The sequence below is a fragment of the Camellia sinensis genome, chromosome 3 (genome assembly GCF_055761805.1).
Source record: "Camellia sinensis isolate YWXY chromosome 3, ASM5576180v1, whole genome shotgun sequence".
Lineage (NCBI taxonomy): Eukaryota > Viridiplantae > Streptophyta > Magnoliopsida > Ericales > Theaceae > Camellia > Camellia sinensis.
In genome coordinates, this window is record NC_138963.1 from 120,311,744 (window position 1) to 120,334,526 (window position 22,783).

Here is a 22,783-nt window from a genome sequence, read left to right on the forward strand (position 1 = left end):
AAGCTTGGATTTTCAAAATGTATATGTATGTAGTGTCTTAAGTTAAAAATAGTGTCGATAAAGATAACCAGTTTTAGGTGCAGTTAGCATTTAGGTCTCATTTGACATCATCACTTTTTAGTTTAAAAATAAAAAAGTCAACAATTTATATCAAAAAGTTAAAAATATTATTTTTTTTTAAATTTTTCGCACATCTTTTCGTAAAAAATTAAAAAGTCATTTTAAATATATTAATTTTTTTTTTACATAATATTTTAGTCAAAAAATTAAAAAATTATTAAAAAAATATATTCCCAAACGAAGTTAGTTTAACTTTTTTTTATTTTTATAGTCGGTTAGGTTTTGTGTTCAGATTTTCAGTATTTGTGTGGGGGAAAAAAGGTGAGATAAGAAATAAGTAAAACAAGTGGTGCTGGATTTTATATGCCAAGCACCAAACGCAACATGGCTGGGAGTTAAAAAGTACACTCAACAGCAGCAGGAGCAACACAGCCATATCCTAGTCCAACATATTTGGCTTTGAGACATAATATTCATAGCCAAAGTTTATATTCCAATTTTTATTGTCTTGAAATATCAATACTGTGAATTCAGCACTAACATTTTTTCACAAAGAGAGATGCTATTTATTCTTGGATTTGTTTGATTATTTTATTTCATCTTTTTGTATTCGTGCTGTAGAAGAAGTATATATGCGACTCACTGTATTAAAAAAAGAAAAAAGAAAAAATTTTGGGCTTCCTTTTATGTATATTGTTTATACAAAAATCAATTTGATTCGATAATCATAATATGTTCAATTTATCGTGTTTGTCACCAGAAAGATGGGTGGTCTATTTTAAAAAATATTCTTGTTCATTTTTTTTAAATACAAATGTGATAAATTGAACATGCTATAATTATTTGATTGACCTCTGTGGATGATATACATAATTTTTTTTTTACAAAATGAACAATTTGAATTGTTGAAATGGGACCTGCGGTGGGTCTTATGAGTCCATAAGGAAAGCCAGACCCTTTACAAAGTAGTAGGATTTAAAACTGCATTTCAGGTGAAGAGTCTTGTAAATTTTCCAGTGATATATAACAGTTTTCTTTTTGTGACAATTATCAGTTTTATTGAAGTGTCCAAAGTTATCTTTATTTTTTATCACTTACCATAGAGGGAGGGTTTTTATTTTCTAGCCTTTGATATGAAAGTTTTTCTTATGGGCCTTTTAGGAAAAGAATATTTTTTTTGGTGGTAAATTATTATTTTGTTGGGGGCATTAGACAAAGAGGATTCATTTATTTGGGTGGTGTTATGGTCTCCAAAGATCAAACAGAATAAAAATTTGGGATTTCTTGGAAAAATTGGAATCTTTATTCTCATTTGATAAAATTAAACAATTCAAAGTAAGAGGGTTAGTCCAAACTCAACTAGTTTTTGGTCAATATTATTTTTTCTTTTAGTTTCCCCCATGGGGCTTTGTAGAAGCCCTTTCTTGTTTTTTAGAAGTTTTATTTATTTATTTATTAATTAAGAGAAAATGTATTTTTTAATAATATGAATGAAGTGTATAAGGACTGTAAAGTAGTTGGGGGCCTAAAGCAGGCGAAGCCGGCCATGGTTGGAATGTTGCTGATGCAGCAAGTGATATAATAGTAAGCAAAAAGTAGTAAAACGAATTAGATGTGAATTGAACTTAGACCTTTCACATTCATTTTGTTTAGGGGAATATCAAAAAATGAAGAGTAGAAAAGTAATTTTAAAAAGATGTACAAGTGATTTATGTAACAGCTTGTGCAACTAAATCTTATTCCTCCATCATTTAAAAATTATGTTTTTGACTTTTCACTTTTTTAAAATTCTTCCTTTGTGTAAGCCAAAGATTAATGTGCACAGTTTGGAAGTTTGAGTCCGAAAATGGCCGGTTGCTTAACTTAATTATACTAATAATACTTATATGTATATACATTTAGGTTATCAACAGTGCTCCAGACCCCCGTTGGGGGGACCCCAGCACCCCACATATATGTAGGGGCAGTGAGAGGAAGACTAAAAAAAAAAAAATAATAAAAAAAATGGACCAATCATTATACAGTGAGGGTGGTGGGGTCACCCCCACTGGGGTCTCACTCTTTTTCCTTAGGTTATATATTCAAATTTAAAACTTTTGGACTTTATTCTATATTATTTAAAAGAATAATAACAATTTAAAAAATCATATTACTCATATTTATTGTCCATCTATTTGTTTATTTGTCCACTTGTCTGCTGTTGTTTCTTACTATCCTTGGCCTTTTGTTGTTAGTGACTCTGGGTGGTGAAGTAGAAAGAGAAAGCATAGATAGAATAAGTACAAAAATATAAATGAAAAAAAAAAAAATGTTAAAACAGTGATTTACATTTTTTATCAACATATTTTATTAATTATGTCTTTATGACAAAAGCAAATCAATCATTAGACCTAATTTCATATGCACCCATAAAAGAAGATTTATCACCAAATTTTCTTATAATATTCTATATATTATAAACAATAAGAAAAAAAATATAAATAAAAATATTTTTTTATTCAATTGTTCGTTCATGGTATACATATAAGGAAAAACACATATAAATGTGAATAATTCAAACTAATTGTATTTAAAAGTGCAAGTGTATGTATCTGTGTAAGCAAAAGTTATGATGTGCGAACCAATTTTTATTTTCTTAGATTCGTACATTTATAATTATGTAATTACTTTAATTATTAATCCTTTTATTACAGCACCGATTAGTAGTTCGAATATGAATTTGTTCGAAATCACTTGAATTTTGGCTTGTTGGTTGTCTGATATGAAGGTGATAGTCGCGGTCGATAAGGGTGACAATTGTGATAGACAAATGTTATACTGATCGTTCGAACGATTATCTGATTAGTCGACCGACAAACACAAAATTCAAACTTTTCAACAAATACAAATTCAAACTACCAATCGTTTATGCATATTATTATTCATGTTTGGCTCGTTTCCCATATCATTGTTTCAATAATGTATCATATTTTCGGTGTAGTACAAACTAGACTGAGGACCATTTGTGTATATATATATATATATATTATTTTATGGGAAATGCTATGTATATGTCTATATATATATATATAAGAATTTCTTTTATTTTGGTGGCTTGTACCCTTTTTTTTATTTTTTATTTTTTTATTTTGCCCTAAACTTTTATTTCTATTTTCTGTTTTGTCCTTTATTAGTTGGTGTAATGACCTTGAGTGAAGGGTTTTTAGAAATTATGTAAGATTTTTGGATCAATTATGTAAAGGTTTTGAATTTCCTATTTTGTCCTTAGCTTATTTTTTAATTCTCCATTTTGCCATTTTTTTTTGTTGCTTCTATATATATAAGAATCTGAAGGGCAGGCTTGGCGTAACAGTAAAACTATCCCTTGGTGACTTGGAGGTCACAGGGTTCGAGTCGCGGAAACAACCTTTCCGCTTACGAGGATAACGTTGCGTACATCAACCCTTCCCCAAATCTTGCTTAAGCAAGAGTTTCGTGCATTGGGTACGTCTTTCTTATATATATAAGAATCTCTTTCATTTTGGTGGTTTGTACTTTTTTTTTCCTATTTTGCCCTTAACTTGTGTTTCTATTTTTTATTTTGTCCTTTATTAGTTGGTGGAATGACCTTGAGTGAAGGGTTTTAAAAAATTATGTAAAGTTTTTGGGTCAATTATGTAAGGGTTTTGAATTTCCTATTTTGTCATTGGCTTGTTTTTTAATTCTCCATTTTGCCATTTTCTTTTTGTTTTTGTTTTTTTTTTTTTTTTTGTTTTGGGTGGAATTTTGAGGGTTATTTTGGAAAATCAACTTTCATAGAGGGGTCATATTTGGGTAATTATATTTATACACCGTACAAACTCTTACACATCACAAATGGTGTTATAGACTTTTAAAAATTAATAATTTCGTTCTATTTCACTAAATTTAATGATATTTGGCCTATATTTCAATTAATTAAGTATTAGTTGAGATTATTATCCCAAAATAAGATTTTTCTTCAAAATTGAATAGAGTAGAAGATTAAATAAATCAAACATTCATATTGTAGGATTTGTCGAGCATATCATTTATAAGAAAATTCAAATTAATCCAATATGTTTTGAATTGTTCAAAAGAACTTCATGCTATTTTTTTTTTTAAAAATAAGAGGTATTTTTATCCAACAATTGGAGGGAAAAAGGAAAAAATATGAGAAATTTTATTTACACGTGACATCATACAAACTCTAAGAGGGGAAAAGAAAAAAACAAAACATATTACGAAAAAAATGTCAAAGTAAAAAACATTCGATTTTCCAAAATTACTCCTTTTGAGTAATTATAAATATATTAAAAATTTGAAAAGAAAAGGACACTAGAGAAAAAATATTTTAAAATTTAAATTTAAGTGTAATGATTGCATATCCCTTACAAAGTTGGAATTCTCAAAAGGGGTCAACAAATTGAGACGGAGGGAGATAAATGTACACATATAGATAATACTGTAGTACACACCAAATAATCATTATTTTTTAACCTCTATACCAAATAATCATTATTTTTTTTACCTCTATCATTTAATTAAAATAAATTAATTCTTCTTTAACCTCTACCAAATGATTAATTCACTATATTACTCTTCCAACAAACAAATACTACCTTAAAATAAAATAAAAAATAAATTTTAATAAAAATAAATAAAAACATAGCCGACCCGCCGTTGCCTTGCAAGGGCCTACCGACCTAGTATATATGTAACTTTTACTTTTGTAAGTTTACTTTTAATGTTTTATTTGTGTTTGTTTGCGATTATCTTAATTGATGGGGAGATTAAATTATCCAAAGAAACAGATTGATAAGTCTGTTGGGAAGTACAAACGACACACCGACCAACCTTTGCCGTAGAGTTAAAATTAAGTAATTGTAGCCTTTCACTTTGCCCATATTCCACATAAACCATTGGGTCATGGGGAGAGACTAGTTCATTGTTTAACTTTTATCTTAAAATTTTTTCACTACTTTGACAATATGTTTGGTTGATTTTAGATAAATTGTAATTAAATAATTGACTTTTTTTTTTTTTTCTTTTTTTATAAGGGTTGGGCTTTCCTCCAGTCTGTGATCGGATTAGAGGGTACTGTTGGGTCCGTGGAGGCCTACCACGGATCTCGTTTCGATAATTCGAAAACTGTTCAATGCGTAAAATTCGTCGAGTACTATATTTCTGTAAAAAATCACATTAATCGGATATCGATAATTATCTCATCAGATCAGATTTCTGTTAATTGTTTATATTTACCGTCCATTTTTTAAATACAAAATTGATTTAATCATGTAGCTATCAATATTTGATCAATGTGATTTTTTTACAGACATATAGTACTCGACGAGTTCTACACATTGAATGGTTCAGATTATCGAAACGAGACCCGCCCAACAGTACCCTCCAGTTTGATTACGGACTAATCGGACTGAAGGGAAACCATTCTCTTTTTAATATATATATATATATATATATATCAATTGAGTCGAGTTAAAATGTGCTCAAATGACTTGATTTGTTTTACAAATCTATCATCTCCTTCAAATGGGTGGAGAGAACATAAGAATTGGCATACTTTTGAAAGTGTGTGAACAAAACATACCATCCAATTAGTCAAAAATAGTGGAGTTCACAATTTTTGACGAAATTAATGCACTTCTTAGAAAATGAAAACATAGATTGTGCTGTTTCAAAGCAAGAGTTATTTATACAGAGATTTCTTAAATTATTAAAACTTATCATTTTGGCTTCCTAAATTATAAAAATAAATCAATGATCCTTTTCAATTATTGACATGTTTTACTTTGACCCCTAAACTATAAAAACGTATAAATGAACCCCCAAAGCTATTGGCGTTTCCACTTTGACTCATTCCATTATTGCACTGTGAATTAAACTAAACTTTTGACATTTTTGAGGCACAAAACACTCTGCATATTTATATTCAATTATTATTTTTAATTTTTTTAATATAAGCATTCATCAATTATTATTGTTTTATTATTATTTTTTAAATATTCTTTGTACATATATTCTTACAAAAAGAATATTTAAAAAAAAAATAATAAAACAAAAAAATTCATTATATATATATATATATATAAATTAGTGTTGTTTAAAAAATATCAAAAGATTAGTTAAACTCACGGTGCTTTAACGGAAGGGGTCTGCCAATAATTTGGAGATTCATCTGCGTTTTTATAGTTGTAGAAGTCAAAGTGATATTTTTTAATAATTTAGAAAATCTTTGTAAATAACCCTCAAAATAATCTCATACTCAAAAAAATGTATTAACCCCACCTAAAATTATGGATTCCACTATTTTAAATCAATGAAAATTGGTCTTTTGTTTACAAACTTTCAAAGTATGGAAACAACACCTGACTTCACTTTTTGAGAGAGAAGTTCACTATTTTAAACTAACCACACAATGTGTTTCATTCACGCAATTGAAAAAAAAATTTATTTGAAAAATGTTATAAATTTCAAATTTTTTATCAAATGAATAATCAAATATTTTATATAGTTGGTCATTTATTTAGTAGAAAATTTGGTATTCCCAACATTATTAAATTTATTTTCCAAGAATTGACAAAAATAGCAAATGGGCGGGTGGGTGGGTGGGAGAGAGAGAGAGAGAGAGAGAGAGAGAGAGAGAGAGCTACTCGACAACAAATGGCACAAAGAAAGTAAAACGAACGTCACCAGCCAGACCAAGTCCGGCCATAAGTGGAACTTTTTAGTGTACATTCCACCACAAGCACAGCAAAGGCCCAAGTTGAAAGCTATTGTTCATTAAAGAAAAGTATTCAACTCAGACAGTGTACACAATTCACTTAACCACCGCATTCAGGAGGGACCATGTCATTTCATACAGAATCTATGATTTCTTTTTGTTCTCTCTCTCTCTCTCTCTCATCTCAATTAAAAGTGATCTTCATCAAAAGCCATTGCCAATGCCTAGCTATTTTCAAGAATCATCATTATGGAATAAGATTAATAGAAACATACACACCACCAAAATAAAAATAAAAGCATTGGTTGGTGGGCAGGACTAAAAGCATCCATGACAAATATATATATGGCTTCTTTGGTAGCAATAATTCACCCAAACTCTTTATTCCTTTTCATTCTTCTTTTCATTTTATTTATTTTTATTTTTATTTTTGTTTTGAAACACTTTTGTTTTCTGAATAGAGTCAATAGACCTAAAATGTTTTCTTCACTTTAATTATTATACTATGAACAAAATCATCTTGGGGGGGGGGGGGGGGAGAGAAGTATGGGAATGTGGATCATGAGTTTATGGCCATGCACTTTTAATCTTTTCAGTTGCAAAGATATTCCCAATTGTATATATTATTATTATTATTATTATAAAGTGGGTCTAATGTCACCTATTTTTGTCCTCCATTATACCATCAATACATATGGGTTGGGTATGTTAATTAAGGTGTATTATCCAAGTGCAATAATTTTTCTTAATGATCAATTTTCATATACTAATAGGTATTGTCAAGGTTTACCTTCCCTTGTGATTGACTTAGATTTTGTATTTGGAAGATAACATGGGGATGATAATCTGTCATTTGTGGAGGGTACATATTCTTACATGATCTAACAATTTTTGAAGCCTTTTGAAACCATAGTTGTCAAACATGTATCATACTATACTCGAAAAAAGACAGAATATAAATAGGCTAATACCATGCCAGTTAACTTCTTAGTGAGTACGGCAAATTCCATAAATACCAGAAAATATTGGCCGAAAAATATAATTCCGGTGGATTTGAACAGCACGTCTGAACTTTTTGTTTTATTATATATATATATACACGTTATTTTCTTAAGAAAACAAAACAATATAACTTTAAATGGCTAAATTATATACTTAAATATGTTACATGTTTAAATTATTTATTACTAAAAAATATTTTTAATACATATATAATATTTTCGCGATAATTTTGAAATGGTACCCGAAAAACATACCGTTACCCGAATAGGAGAATTTGGGAATAAACTAACGTGGAGTGAACCCAAATATGTCAATCTCATTAATTCTCATGATTATTGGTGTTGAAGTGAGATATGTGCAAGTAGAGGCATAATTAACAAAGCTTCCCATAATTATTAACTCACCTGAAAATAACTTTTCATTTGATTTAAGGGAAATATTTCCAAACAATAATTATTGGTAGCTTTACAAATTAATGAGTGCATTTGTCCTAAAAGAGTAATATTATACAAATATTGTTTTTTTTTTTTGAAACATTTTCACTAAAATAGGTCCCATTTTAAATATACAAGTTTTAGAACAATTTACAGTCTAGTCTTTATATTTTGGTTTGTTTCTTGTGTCAATTTGATAATTGCATTTTAATTTACTTAATTTTAAACATTAATTTTGAATATGACACTCCGTTTTGGTTAACTATAGTAAATGACATTGCTTTGAGAAAGTTGCCCGATGATGAAAATGAGATAATATGGAACTCTTGATTTAACACCTTTTACCGGGAATCAGATGCCCTTTGATGGATTTTAGCCTAGCTAAACACCTCCACCAACCTTTTCTAGACCTATCCAGCCTTATTGGATTCCCAGGGTTTAGTCCCTTTCATACCCTCCTTTGCCTCTTGCAGTCTCGAAACAGTGTTTTGTTTTTGCACGATTCTTTTTGTAAATTTATTAGTTATTTCTAAAATTGGCCAAATTCAAACCGTAGATTTCAAAGAGTTTTCTAATTATATAAAATTCTTCAAAATCTGATTCAAAATGAAGATTTGGTAGTCATTTTCTAATTGCTCGTCAGTTTTCGATAAATAAAGTGAAATGGCATTTTCACAAAATTTATATACTAGAATTGAACCTTTTTATTTTTTATTTTATTTTTTATAATTTAAATTATTTTAAAGTGGAGCTTATTTAATTGGGGAATTGACCAGTAAATCCTGTTTTGTCATCTTGTAGATCATGTGGTTCTAATTGTTTTCTTTTAAACCGTTTAGTCTGTTGGATTGTTTGTTTACTATTTTGCCATTAAAGTGTTAATTTGAGTTTGTAGACCCGCGTGTATTTACGGGAAGGGGTGTGTGAGATTCACGTTCCAAAAAGAAGGTAATAGTACTCTCTTTGGACGGTGTAGGTTACAGACACGTGATGTGGGACGTGAAATAGATGGAGTGAGTGGGGTTATGTCACGTTGGGGGGTGTGTTGTCACGTGACTCAACCCACCAACCCAGAAATCCAACTTGCATTCATATTTATAGATGGGCAATCATCTCCCATTTGAAAAGATGAATCAGTGGTGAAGGGCCCTACGTTTTGTTACAATTATCCACTTTTGGTAACTTTGAAGATCGAAGGCGAGTACTTCGATTTGTTTGGGAAGATGATCGATAAGTCGGTGATTCTCACTAGGTTTCTTTCGTCGGAAAAACCAAACAAAACTCGAATTGCCGCCACACACGACGGCCCGTGGAGTAAGATCTTCGAATGGTTGGATGAATAGAAACCCAAATCCTTGGTGTTCGTTGGATTCGGAATTGAATGTAAACTCAACAGAGACCACACTTAGGAGATAGCCACCGGGGTAGAGTCATCGGAATTGCCATTTTTATGGGCTTTGAGAAAAAACCAATGGACTTGTAACTGATGAATTCCAGAAATGAAGATGAAGCATATGCTACCAGCTTTAACCTCTGAGTACATGCCTATTCTCACTCTTCTTTAATTTGTTCTCTGTCTCTCCCCCCCTCTCTCTCTCTTCTTGTTTATCTTTCAATTTGATTTTCCATTTTTTCAATTTTGTCTGCTTTGATCACCAATAGTCGAGAAAAACCCGGTTTGTGATCATAGAGGAAAATACTCTCACACAACCATTCAATTTTAGAGTCTTTGGTTTCTGGGTCTCTGCTCCCATAGAAAATAATGGTACTTTGCTTGTGTTTGTTCATGCCTAAGTACTGCCGGAATTCAAACGCCGGACTTTTGGCAGAGGAAGAGTCTGCATCGGATGGGCACCGCAGATCAAGATTTTGGCTCATCCGTCAATCAGAGGCTTGTTGTTTCATGTTGTGTGGGGTTCGATGATTAAAACATTGCAATTTCGGAATTGTATAGATTGAGGGAATATTTGACGATGTTGTTCGTTGTTGGGTTCATGTTGTTGTTCATTGTTGGGTTCATGATGTTGTTCATTGTTGGGCATTGTATAGATCAGAGGCTCGTTGTTTCATGCTGTGTGGGATTCGACAATCTCGATGTTGTTCATTGTTAGGTTCACGTTGTGCTTTCATTTTAATGTTGCAATGTTCACAAAACTCCTTCCACCCACATCCCCTAATGTATCACACCCCAAAACATGAGATCCAAATTACCAAACGTGGATCAGCAAATGTATCCCACAAAATCTGCATTCAATCCCAATAAACACCTCTATAAAAAAAACAAAAGAAGGGATAAACCTGTCCACACACATATTACATAAATTCAAAATGGGACCTGGCTGTCCACAAAACATGCCAAACAGGACTTGTCAATCCAAAAGAATGAATGTGGGACCAAATGGAGTAATAGATTGGTAAATAGGAATTTCTGATAATTTCCCCTATTTAATTACTAAATAAAAGCATTTTCAAAATATTTTGAAGGTTTAAGCCCAAGAATCACATTTTGAAACTTAAAAATCTTAAAAATCACGAAGAAAAACCGTTCATCCCTCTACTGAAGAAGGCTTTCACATGGTTGAACTAGCCATCTCGAAGTGGCAGACTAGTTGTCTTTTGGTATTTTACTAGGTGGCGGTCTATTTTTATGTTTTAAGGCTAGTTGCATGGAAAGTGAAACCCTAAGGCAGTTTAGCCTAATCTCAATTCAATTTTTGAGCCTTCAAACTCCATCATTAGAGGCTTATATAATCCAATCAAGGAAGCTATACTGAAAATAGCATCTAAAAGGTTGTATTGCGCCTTTGTGTGAGACTTGGCCACTTTAGTTCAAAGTTATGTGTTCGAGACATCTTGTGCCCATTCATCCGAAGGTGTGTCAAAGTTCCTCTTTGAAGGAGGAGATGAGGGCAGCGATGGTTTCGTCTTAAGATTAGTAGGTTTTAATGTTTTTCAGTTCTTTTTGAAAAATCTTAAAAATCTCTCAGATATTGATTTGTGATTAATTTCAATTTTAAACAATAAATAATAATCCCAATCAAACAATCAAACATATATCGACATAACGATTTAACGTGAAAAAATCACAATTAGAGCGCAACTAATTGTAATAAAAAAATCACAGGCTAAAGCCACAAAACAATTCACTAAAAAGACAAAAAAGAATTACACAAGTGTACTCTTAATTACCTAGTGAATCCACACCCTAATTGAACCGACCCTAATGTGCTTCTTTACACCACTGTCTTTACCTCGGAATTGTCTAGTCTAACGTTGAATCCACAACGCTGATGTCGAATCCACAATGATGAGGCACTCCAGAATGCACCAAAGTTTCAGGCCCAAGTTCCTCAGAATCCACCGAAGAACCAATCTCGCTAGGTAGCTCGACTATTTCGAGGCTCGAGTGGCCTGACTTTCCTCTCTCCACCTCTTTCCCTCCATCTGTTTCTCTCTTCTTCTTCTTCATCTTCTTCTATATTGCTCCACCACCACAATATCAACTCCCATCTCAAATCCCATCTTCTACAAATACCTCAAATCACTCTCTTGGGTGAAGCTTTTGTCTAGATTCAATTCTCTTTGAAAGCAATGGAGTTGATCATGAAAAAGCTTCTCCAGCTCACATTCAGTTCTCTCTCTCTCTCTCTCTCTCTCTCTCTCAAGTCTAAATATCATTTTATTCTACAACAATGTTCCCTCTTGAACAAATTTGATGAATAAAATGCTGAAGGGTCAGAGATGCTCCCAAAACCCATATCTTTTTTCATATATACAAACAAACATTCAACAAATGGGTCTCATGAATCACAGAAATGAGATGAGTAGCATAAAAACCCATGCTTAAATCAGGCATATAAACAAATCTCTTAATGACAACAACATACCTCAAAATCAAAACAAAATAAAAACCAAACCCACATAATCAAAATCAAAACAAAATCAAAACCAAACCCACATAATCAAAATCAAAACAAAATCAAAATCAAAACCAAAACCAAGCTCTTCCCACTCATGGCGTAACTCTCTCTCTCTCTCTCTCTCTCTCTCTCTCTCTCTCTCTTGTTTTGTAAATCTCTACAGATTGGTGGAAGTTACATGATGGATTTTGGGGCTGTGGGTTTGGAGACCTTGGTGGGTCTAGACAATGGAGTCTTTTCTACTCAGGTTGTTCCAAACTTTGATACCACAAAGCACCATAGCAATGGATTTGGGTTTCTCAAAAAATTGAGATCTGGGTTTGGAAAAGACGACTGAGAGAGAAACGGGAGGAAGAAAGAAGAAAGAAGAAAGAAGAAAGAAGAAAGAAGAAAGGAGAAAGGAAAAAAAAAAATGCCCAAAACGACGTCGCTTTGGATATTTGAGACATTCGAGCCAATGTATTTCGAGCTATGAAACATTTCTCCCGAAGAACAGCTCTCTCTTTTGTGAATAAAGGAAAACAATCAAACTCTTGATGATGTTAATATGAAATACACGGATCCATCGATCACTCTTAAATCATCAAGGAAACACTCATAAAGCACCCTTCAATATAAAACACTTTGTATCTTGTTCCTCTCTGAAAATCTGGATGGCTCAAACCCTAGAAATAACAAACAACTCACTTTATAGAAAACAAAATCATGTAGACCGCTCGAGCATACATTTCACCGCTCGAGTGGTGTGACTAAAGGCAGTATGAAACATATGAGCTGACCACTTGAGCGTAACTTTCACCGCTCGAGCGGTAAAACTTTCTTCCTAGAAGTTCAAGTGCTTTGCAAAAATATTGGATGATCTGTTTCTTCGCTCGAAGGCACAAATGGCCACTCGAGTGGTCAAATAACTTTGACTACATTTTTTCTTTTTGCTTCAGGAGCATTGCCCCTCGTCCCCGCTGTGGCGCTACCCCAAACCCGGCATGGAGCATTGCCCTCTGGACCCTCGCAAGTTGACCCCATATTTAGTCAGCATATTGGAAAACATGAAAGAATTAAGATCACAAACTCTTCTGCATAGGTACAATTTGGGTTGGATTTGCATCTAAACACTCGTAGCCTCACCGAAACAAACGAGCGAATAAAATTACCACTGAAAGGAGTTTTGTCAAACGAGATTTCCAATTACAAAAACCTAACTCTTTTCAATTTTTTATTCTTTCTATTTTTTTGTTTTCTATTCTTAGGCTAGGGTTTCTAGTTTTATGGGACGAAATGTTAGGCAACTAAGAAACAACATGTAGATAAGATGAGTATGATTGACATGATGATGCTAAGATGAATATGTGGGAAGACTAAAAAAGATAGAGTTATGAATGAGTATATTCGAGAATGGGTAGGAGTAGTACCGATAGAAGATAAGTTGAGAGAGAATAGATTGAGATGGTTTGGTCATATACAATGGAGACCAACAGAGGCAGCTGTAGACACCCCATTTTGACCAACCTTAAGACTCCGACGTCATCGATTGAATGCTCGGTGATGGTGTATGTTGTGCTCGTTCTGAGGTTTCGGAGTTTCGGCAGAGAGCCTTACCCTTGGACGTCGGGACACTTTTTGTGCTTTGCCTTGATTTACGAACCAGGTTCTATTTTCTCTTCCCGAAGGGAGGGAGAGGTCTCGTAGACCATCTCTCAGTGGTCGTAGGCTATGTTTCGTGGTTGTAGGCTACTGTTCCCATTTGGAGACCGATTTTCGATTTTCGGAGCCGTCGGTCGTGCACCTCGGTTCGGGACCGCTTAACTTTCTTCGTTTGGCACGGTTTTTGGCACACACCTTGTTTCTTCTGTCTAGAGGGACACTGTGGCCCGGGAGACTACCTTCGTGGTCGCACGCCACTTTCGATGCTTAACAGTCAGTTTTCGGGGCACCCACTGCGCGTTTTGGCCCCCGAACCCTCGTTTTGCATCCGTCTTGGTTCATTTTTGGCATGGACCCTATTTTCATTGTTTGGAAGGTGGTACAAGGGTGGGAGACCACCTTTTCTCCTTGAAGACCACTTTTCTCTCGTCGGCCGATTTTCTTGTCAAGTAGCTGGTCTCCCTCACTTTTGGGCCACAATTACTGGTCTCCCACCACACCACTAGCTTGCACTCACTAGGGAGACCACCAATCAGGGTTGCCGACCACATTTTGCTCACTTGAACCTTTTGAACTGGTCGGCCGACCAGGGGGAGTAGTCGGCCGACCACCTCAACTAGTCGGCCAGCTTCCCCCTTTTCTGTCTCTGTGAGTGTGTGCCAGCTAGGAATGGCAACGGGGCGGGGCGGGGCCGGGGACTACCCTCCCCGTCCCCGATCCCCGAAGCCATAAGATTCCCCGGCCCCGGCCCCGACGGGGAACCCGTCATGTCCCCCACCGCCGTCCCCAAAAGGGGATTGGGTTTCCCCGACCCCGAACAATCCCCGTACAAAAACAATAACCAGCACAATATGAGATTGATTTGATCAAGATAAAACCATAACATCATAGATCTGTTACAAGCTAAGAATGAGATCTGAATATATATATATAAATTGATCAAGATAAAACCATAACAACAAAATCAGAAAAAATCAAAGATCTGTTACAAAAAAACAGATCTGTTAAAACCCTAACAGATAAAACAACAACAATAAAATCAGATCCGAATATATATATATATATATATATATATAGATCAAGACTTTTCAAAAAAAAAAAACATAGATCTGTTCAAAAAACCACGGTGGGAGCGAGATCGGTGAGTCACGTCCCTGCAATGGTGTACGACGACGGTGGCAGCTGGATCGGTTGTGTATGACGACGGTGGTAGCGAGATGCGGTGATGTGCGACGACGGTGGCAGCGGTATCGGTGGTGTACGACGACAGTGGTAGCGAGAGAGAGAGAGAGACACTGAGAGAGAGGAGATCGGTAGTGAAGAAGATCGGCGGTGGATAAGAGAGTGGTGACTGACGAAGATCGGCGGTGGAGGGGGAGAGAGAGAGAGAGAGGATTGGTAGAGAGAGAGAATAAGTGAGTGGAATGAAGATTCAACAGTGAGAGAGAGAGAGAATAAAATGATATTTAGAAATATATTTTATATATAATAAATACGAGGGATGTACGGGGCTCATTCGGGGCCGGGGCTGGAAAACCTATCCCCGTCCCCGGCCCGAAAATTATCGGGGATTTAAATTTTAATACCATCCCCGGCCCTCTGGGGATAATTTTCGGGGAAAAACCGTGTTATTCGGGATCGGAGGGTCGGGTCCCCGTCGGGCCGGGTTTAAATTGCCATCCCTAGTGCTAGCTGTGCCAGCTGGAAGGCACAGACTGCATCCTCTATACAGTGTATGGAGGATTGGCAACCTTGTTTTGGCTTCTTAAAGAAGCTTGGTCCTTTGCTCTAAGCTTCTAAGAGAAGCTTGAACCTTTTTTAGCTTCTTGAAGAAGCTTGACCCTTTGGCTCTAGCTTCTTGAAGAAGCTTGACCCTTTGGCTCTAGCTTCCTCAAGAAGCTTGACCCCTTTTGCTCTAGCTTCCTCAAGAAACTTGGACCTTTGCACAAGCTTCTTGAGGAAGCTTGGACCTTTGTTCCTCTATAAAAGAAGAGCTCCTCTTCCTTTGCAAGGGTTGAGAAGTTGGTTTATGGGCATACACTATATCTCTCCCTTTATCTCTATATTTTAGCTTCAAAGCTCCATAGTTCTTGCCCCTTTTACATACCACCTCCTAGCACAACACCTCCACTATCAACCTAAGCATCTTGGAGCCCATTTTCAAAGGTTGAAGGCTTGCTGTTTCGGTCCAGAAGCTGCTGGTCCCTTTGGCTACAAGGGTAACACTCTATTTCCCTCTTTTTGGCATTGTTTTGTTCCATCTCTTAGCCTAGTTTGCAAGCATATTTGGGTTTTTTCATAAACTAAAAAAAGTCTTATTTTGAGGTCCTTAACACGTTTGTTTGAGACCATTTTTCTGTTGGGGGTCATCTACCCCTTTGCATGCTTCATTTCATCTTGCTTTAAGCCATGCATTAGGGCCTTTGTGTTGAGCTTTGTTGGCCCTTTTGACCACTGAAATCCAGTAGATTTTCAGTGGTTATTATGTGTTTTTGAGCACCAAAATCAGAGAGGGGTGAACCTCTCACCCCTTGTCTTGTTTACTAGCACTTTTGGCCTAACAAAGGAGACCTTATTTGCATGTTTCCAAGCCATGTTTCAGGCCTTTTTTGGTGGGTTCTAGGACCTACATAGGCTTTGTCCAGAGCCCATTTTTCCATTTTAGGTGTCCATCTTGCATGTGTAGAACAACTCTCTTTATAGCCTATCAAAGGAGCCTATCATTCTTGCATGCATAGACCATATTTCAGTGGGTTTTTGGCCTTTATTTGGCATGTCATACCTCTGAATTTTGGTGGTTTGGTGGCCACTTGATTTCCTCATATACTTGTAGTGCAAATCCTCTTTACTAGCTTGCGTTGCATGCTATTTTGGTCCTTGATTCTAGCACCTTTTGGCTATGCTTTAAACTGATTTTGTGCATTTTTTGGACTGCCTTAGCTTTGTTTTTATGCCTCATGGTCAAATAATGCTTGCTATGCATGGTTGTAGTTCAATACCCTTGCCTAGCTTTGAGTTTTGGAGCGTATCGCATGCTTATATTGAGGTGTTTCCATGTTTTGGAGCCATTGTGCATCATATTTCAGAGCTTACATGTATGTCATATTCTCATGTTTTCCACTCTTTAAATGTGTTTGAGAGTCGTGCTAGTTTGCCTCGTTTTTGGACCATTGCATATGCTTCACTTCTATGCATGTTGAGCCATCATTTTAGGCCATTTTCCCACTGTTTTGGACCTGCCTAGGGTCTGCTTGGGACTGGTTTTGCCATTTGTGCATTGCTTTGTGTACCTCTAGTGTAACGCACTTCACTAGTTTTGGTATTCGGGCCATCTAGCATGCATTGTGTGACATATTTGCATGATTTGGGACCATCTTGTATATCATTTCAGAGCTGGAAAATGTATGATTGTATGCCATATTTCATCCCTTGCCATGCTTTGGTAGAGTGGCATTTGATGCCTTAGGTTCAGTCCCTTGCATCAGGCATGTTTGCATGAGTGTTCCTACCTTTCATTCCATCATGTTTGGCCACTAATTTGAGTGTGGCTGAGGCCCATTCATTTTAGTTTAAGTCCATCTCGCATTATGTATGCCATATCCATGTTGTTGCATGTTTGATCGTCGCGTTGTGTATGCCTTGTTCATATCTTCGTGTGTGTCCATCTTCGTATGTGTGCATTGCGTATGCCATATAGTTCATATGCATTGAGTATGTCATTCTTAGTTCATAGCATTGTGTATGCTAGTTACGTGTTTACATATCATCCTTCGTATGCTAGCATGTCTTAGTTGCATTGCATTTAGGGTTGCATGCTAGTCGCATTGTGTATGCCATGTATATTGTATAGTGTTTGGAGTAGGGTTTAGTCCAAACACGGGAAATGAGGGATGTTTCGTACTCAAAGTGACGAAACGTGCTTCGATTCTCGGTGGCCGACACTCCGGATTACCCATGATGGAGTTTAGGCCTTGTTGTGTTTATATGTGCATTCATTTTACATCGAGTTGTGCAATCCGACTCCTCGACCATCATGCATCGAGATGCGTGATTGGTGGTACGAGGATCGAGGACTACACTCCCTAGAGCTTATGCAATGACGGGGAGAGTGGTCGGGCACACATATGTTGAAAATACCTTGCCTTTTCTCTCTCTTGCCTTTGTTGCAGAAAAAGTAGAAACCAAGAAGATGAACTGGTCGGCCGACCAGGTTTTCTGGCAGGCCGACCACCTTTTCTGGTCTTCACCACCAAGGGTGGTTGGCAGGTGGTCTCCCTTGTCCATAGCTTGGTCGGCAGCCTTCCCATAGCTTCCCTGGGTGGAGTTTCATCTCTCTGGAGCCTCGTGCAACTTTCTGAAATCAATTGCAAACAAAGGCGAGTCGAGGCAAAGCAATTCAAGCATGCATGCATTCATTGCCATCCAAGGCAGAGCTGAGGCAGTCCATTTCATGTAGCTTGCACGATAGTTTTATTGCTTGCTTAGTTAAATTTGTTAATTAGTCAGCGTTATGTAATAATTAGTTGTAGTTAGTTATTCATTTCGTTGTGTATTATTTATTCGGACCCTCCGAGGAGGGCAACGTTGTAATAAGTGTGCGTGCGTGTGATGTATGTCTTCCAACCCCACGTCTTTCTCCCTTTTATTTACCAGCTTATGATGGTTAGTTTTAGGGCACGTTTCAATTAGCATCCTTATGCTCGTATGTTTGCATCCATTCATCTGTTTTGCATGCACCAGGCTCGGCGCATCATACTAACTGCATCGTATTTCAATTTCAAGTTGAATACATGTTACCTGTAGCATCTCATATGCCATCTTAGAATAGCTGAGCCTACCTTAGTTGCATTCTTGTATGGGTTGCATTAGGCATTTCAGCATAGTTAGGATTCATGCATGTTTTCTAATTAGTTTCTTTCTTTGGCTCGGAGTACTCGGTAAGTGTTTATGCTTTAGCATCCTTGCATGCGTGTGAGTGACTGCCATGATAGCACGCTTACCATGAGGCTATGTTCTTATGTGATATAACTACCTGAATACCTGTGGGTGAAGGTTGGGTTGCTTAAATTGGAATAATTCGTCGAAACCCATGTTTTAGCCTACTCGCGAGTAGCAAACTTCAATCCATTTTCAAAACAAACGGATATGCGATGCTTTGTTCCAATTTAGGCAATTTAGTCTATACTTGTATGCTGTGCGCATCACATAGTAATTCTAGGCTAATAACCAGAATAAGAGCACATAATGTTTTCAAAACTCGATATCATGGTTAGTAGAGGCTGATCTTTGATTGGGCGAGCGGGGGTGCTCACGAAGTGACCTTCCCCAACCGTGCCCAAGTTCCTGAGCTGAGGCAACTTTGGTGATGACGGACACGTGGCCTTAGGCACGAGTCAGGGTTTCCTAAATTCCCTCAAAATAAAATATTTGGGTGGCGACTCTGTATCTGTCAAAGCAGTCCAAGTTTAGCACTTTTTTCTAAAAATCTGGTTTTCAAAATGATTTGCCGGATTTGGACTCTTTGATGATTCATCGGTCTTGCATTGCACTCTGTGAGATTAGATATAGGACCGTGACATTGAGTTCCGAACTGTAGTAAGCCCAAATAAACAAAACGGGATTCCCTCCCGGGACGTTCGGGGACGTCTACAGTTTCTGGCGACTCTGCTGGGGAGTTAGAGAACCTGACTCGAACTCATGATATCTTATTTTGACTACACTTATGTGTTTTTTTGCATTGCATGTGCATTGGTGCGCCTAGGATACCGTGTTTGCCATCTGCTATTCCTGAACGGTTTGTCGGAGGCTCGCTTTGAGAAGCGTGCCATAAGGCTGACCGGTTACGGGCTCTGCCATGATGGGAACACAAACCCCGATTTTTACCGGGGCACCCTTTTTGACCATTCGACCTAGTGCATGTTCGGAATCCATAGTGACCATTCCAAACTAGGACATGTTGCTTACCCGATTGTAGGTTGTTTGAAACCGCTGTGTGTGTAGTGAAACCCTAGCTCCTAACAAAATAGGACAGGGAAACCCTACCCCAACATAGGGGTGTTTTGGCTCTCACTTGTTTGCTATGCGCTTTTAGAGTGTGTCTCTACAGGAATGCATGTTTCAGTTTACAAGTTTGGGTATCAGGCCTGCGGGCACCAGTTTAGTATTTTGGGAATCAGTTATCTGCGGGTATCAGATTCAGTTTTTGGGGCAGTAATTTGGGAAACAGTGATCAGTGGTTGAATATAGTTATCCAGCCATGCCTATATTTGTCCTAGTGAAATTGGGCTGAGCGGCTGCCTGCTTTCTCTTTCAGTTCGAAGATTCAGTTCAGAGCAGTCAGTATCTTCCTTCACTGAGGCAAAGCAGAGAAAGGCCAGTTAGGGCTCACCGGTTCATCTGATCCGTCAGTCACCAGTCACATCACCTTCGATCAGTTTAGCGGACTGGTGATGACACAGAATTCAGAGGAAATAGTGGTTATGGAAGCCGCATTAAACCAGGGAATCATCATACAGGGTGATATCGACGTTGAAGTGCCACACCCACCTAGGTCACCTGCCGTACATCCGATGTGGGAACCCCAGTTATTTCAAACCCGTAAGCCCACCACTTTCGAGTTGATGGGAATGATTGGCGATCTTCAGAGATCCGTGGCTGATCTAGCCTACGGAATGTCTGCTTCGCCACCAACCACATCATATGCCGGGAACTTCATACCGGAGGAGCCCCCGCTACTGGGGCGAATTGTAATCGAACTCAGCCAACCTGAAGCCATCCCAAGTTCTGACAATGGCATGTCGACAACAACGGGGCTCCACTCTAATGTAGCAACTCAAGCCTTCTACTAAGCCGAGGCGAGTGGTAAGAACAAGGTGAAAGTGGACACCGATCCCTACGAACAACTCCTGTGGGCTATTGAGGCTTTGAAAGTCGGAGGACTGAATAAACAGCAGGTGCTCGTTGTTGCTATAAAACTGTGGATGACACTTTCCCCACTTAGAGTGAGAGTAGTTCAAGCCAAGGGGAAAATCGAGAGAAGGGCCGTCGTACCAGAAACGATCCTTTGAGCTCTAATCCTGCACTCGGAAGAGATCGACAAACCAAGCCAGCACCTGCTGACCCTTTTGCTAGTGCGCCCAGCAAAAATCCATAAACCTCGAAGTACCCACCCCGAGGTCATAGGGTCTTTCATGCCCTCCATATGCCTTTGTCTAAGGCGCTTCAAATCCTTGCTGAAAAGGGGCATCTTAAACCCCTTGAGCCTCGGCCTCTCCCTGCTCATCTTCCACCGAGTCATGCTGCTACCCAGTACTGTGTGTACCATCAGCAGACTGGTCATACCACCGACAATTGCTTCCGTCTTCGCCACGAAGTACAGGATTTGTTTGACAACGGGGTCGTCCTCCCACCAAGCTCAGCAAATTCTATCGTCACTGGATTAGTGAATCTGAAGGATAATGTGATGTGATTAGGGGGTGAACCACCTGCAGGCGGCGCTCGGTTTACTTCAAATATGGCGTATGGCACGCACTGTTTTGAGCATTTGCGGTTTCTGACTTGGGTATTTAGGTCAGTTCAGTTGTGTTGTTTTGAGTCTGTCTCTTTGTTTTGAGTCAGTCTTTTTGTTAAGGTCTGTCTTGTTGTATCGAGTCAGTCCTGTTGTATAGGAGTCGAATGATTCCGGGGATGTTACCTCGGATGCCACTATTTTGTTTTGTGTTTGTCTCTTTGCTTTCTTTTTGAGTCTGTTCCTGCCGTGGAGCCAGTTACACTAGAAGATCTGAATGAAGCAGCAGTGGTTTTTCGTACTTTGTGCTTATTTTTACTTTGAGTCTGTTGTGCCAGCAAGTTTAGAATGAAATGGAAGTACATTTCACCCGCTCTTCTGTGCCTTGAAATTATTGATTGACCTAAGTTTTTCAAAACTTTTTGAACACTATGATGAAAATGAAGAGGAAAGAATTCCTCGGGATTTGCAAAAATTTGATCAATTGAGAGAAAGAGAGGCGTGCTAAGCCCTTAATGAATGAGATCATGCTTGTTAATGTGAGTACTGAGAAGGATCCTGGCTTGATCCAGATTGATTTCACATTGTCTTCCGTGCGAGTGATTAGTCGCTTTCTTAAAAGATTTCAAAAAATGTTTTGCGTAGTCCTGCAAAGACCTGTGTGGAATCGCTCTCGAGATTGTGCAGCTTAGGATCGCTCTCAGCCTCGAGACTCAACCCCTTTGCTTGCAAACCTTGAACCTTAATTCAGAATGTTCAACGGTCAACCATAATGTAAGGCTCGTGTGGCCGGATCAGAAGTAGCCCATGAACTAGGGGCGAGAATATCTGATGTGATCAAAGGAAGCTTGCAAAGCTAGATCAAAAGCAGCCCTTGAACTCGTGGCAAAAATGTCAGATGCGCTTGAAGAGCCGAAGATGGATCATTCTGCAAATCAATGAAGACTGGCAAGAATGCCAAATCCTAGAAGGGAGGAAAGAAGAAAGTTTGTGCTGAAGGACAACTGAGTTCCTATCCACAACACTAGGGGCAAATTCAGCCCCCATTGGATGGACTCCTACATCATCAGTGAACATCAGCCATTCTCCTGGATTCAGATGACTTCAGGATCTCAAAACCATTTGACATGGACAAAGCTACACTTTTACCCTTGAGAGGCTAGCTGGGCCGAAAACTTGGAAGGGCGACCCAAACAAAAGTTAGAGCAAGAAAAAGAAGAAAAAGAACAAAAAAAAGAAAAAAGAAAAATGCAAAGAATAAAAAAAAAGAAAAAAAGAAGAAAAATGAAGAAATTGAAAAGAAAAGATGAAACAGAAAAAAGAAGAAAAGAAATGAAAAGAATTGAAAAGAAAAGAAGAACAAAGCTCGCAAGGTTGAAAACCCAGAAAGGGCGGCCTTGGCAAAAGTTAGAGTACAAAAGGAGAGGTTAATAACCGAGTGTACCTTAACCCCCCGGAACTACGTAAGGCTTGATTCCCA